This window comes from Mastomys coucha, chromosome X (genome assembly GCF_008632895.1).
Source record: "Mastomys coucha isolate ucsf_1 chromosome X, UCSF_Mcou_1, whole genome shotgun sequence".
Classification (NCBI taxonomy): Eukaryota; Metazoa; Chordata; class Mammalia; order Rodentia; family Muridae; genus Mastomys; species Mastomys coucha.
In genome coordinates, this window is record NC_045030.1 from 137653355 (window position 1) to 137654843 (window position 1489).

Sequence of the window (1489 nt, forward strand, 5' to 3'; positions counted from 1 at the left end):
GCGAAAGCACCTCTCACCTCCCCCAGCCCCTGGCCAAAGCCTAGCTGGCGGTCGCCTCACAGCAGAGGCGGGCGGGGCGGGGAAGGCGGGCAGGGGGGAGGGCAAGCAGGAGGACGGGGCAGCCTGCAGGGGCAGCCGCTCCTGCCTGCTCTGTAGCACGGCGGCCAGGGGTGGAAAGAAGCCGCAAGCCGCAGCCGCAGCCCCAAGTCAGCCCCCGCTGCCCCGTCCCACCGTCTCATCTCTCCCCCCTCGGTACGGAATTTTCTGTTTCGTTCGTTTGGTTCGCCCCAAGCCTCCCCCTCCCCTGGGTGGTGGCAGAAACCCGAGGGGCGAGGGGAGGCAGAGCGCCGGTGAGGGGATCGGGTAGAGGAGCGCCTCTGGCGCCTGCTTTACAGAATCTCCCTTTTACCCCGTTACCCAAGTGTCTTCTGGTTTGGACAGTGACCCCTACCAGTCCATCTCACAGTCATCTGTGTGCTAGTGGCGCCTGGACTATGTGGGTCATCCTGGGGGTAAAGAGGAGTTGATCAATTGGGAGTGAGGGCCTATGGCCCGCGGGACAGTGAAACTGGGGGCTCTGTATCGTCGGGGACCTGGCACCTTCTGGAGCCAGTTTCTATCTCTGTCAGATCCAGTTTAACCTGGTCCAGGCAGCCCTGAAGCACAAGATCTACATTGAAGTAGAGGGTGATATTCTTGTTGTAGGATGAGGGACCAAGTTGCTTAGTATCTGGGGAGGGCAGTGGGGGAAGGGTCGTGTCACTGGACACTTGAAAGACTCTTAGAGCTTTGCGTCTTCAGGTCACTCGACACACCTCTCTGTTCATTCTTTAAAGCCCATGCGCCTCTTGCCCTGTTCTGAAGGTCTCCGAATCCCAACCTTTTAAACCCTCTCCGGTAACCTGCTGAATGGCCCCACCCCCACCACGAACCTGAGACTCCTACTCACAAGCTACAGGCACTGAGGTCCTTTAGCCTGCAGCTTCTCAAGACCATCCCCACCCTGAGGTCCAGATCTCTGCTTTGTCTCTTTTCCCCAGATCTCTCCGGAAAATGAAATGCATGCAAAACGCAGCTTTCCTGGATGCTAAGCCTAGTGCCCCAAGCTTCACGGGTTTTCCCCCTGCCCAGTTCTCCGAACAACCCCAGCTTTTAAAAAGCTCAGCTGTACTTCCCGCTGTCGCCTGGAACACACACACAGTGAGCCTGAGCAGACTTTCAGAAAAAGCTAGAACTGCTTTTCCTGCCTAAACAGCTGAGGGTTTCCATTACAGCTCCTCTTTAGCTAGAATGCTCATGTTTGGTGGGAGAACTAACAACTTTTCCTCTTGGGTCACTAAGAAAAGCTTTCCTGTGGCCCTTTGATCCCCCTAGCAAGGAGGTGGTCCAGTACCTTGTAGTATTAAGCTTTTGTGTGGAGGGCAGCCATTGAAGAAAAGTACTACTTTGAGGGATTTAAGAGTCTGGAGTCTGGCAAGGGTGAGGGTAA

At 56.1% G+C, this 1489-nt stretch overlaps 2 protein-coding genes across 2 annotated transcripts in view; one reads left to right on the plus strand and one right to left on the minus strand.

Annotated features, from left to right (window-relative positions):
• The window catches only part of Trpc5 (transient receptor potential cation channel subfamily C member 5), a 280600-nt gene extending 280368 nt beyond the window's left edge, over nt 1–232 (minus strand). The window contains exon 1 of the mRNA XM_031368947.1: nt 18–232. The gene's annotated coding sequence lies outside the window, so the exon portion shown is untranslated. The remainder of the gene's footprint in view (nt 1–17) is intronic.
• The window catches only part of Rtl4 (retrotransposon Gag like 4), a 368261-nt gene continuing 366943 nt past the window's right edge, over nt 172–1489 (plus strand). Inside the window, exon 1 of the mRNA XM_031368957.1 lies at nt 172–252. The gene's annotated coding sequence lies outside the window, so the exon portion shown is untranslated. The remainder of the gene's footprint in view (nt 253–1489) is intronic.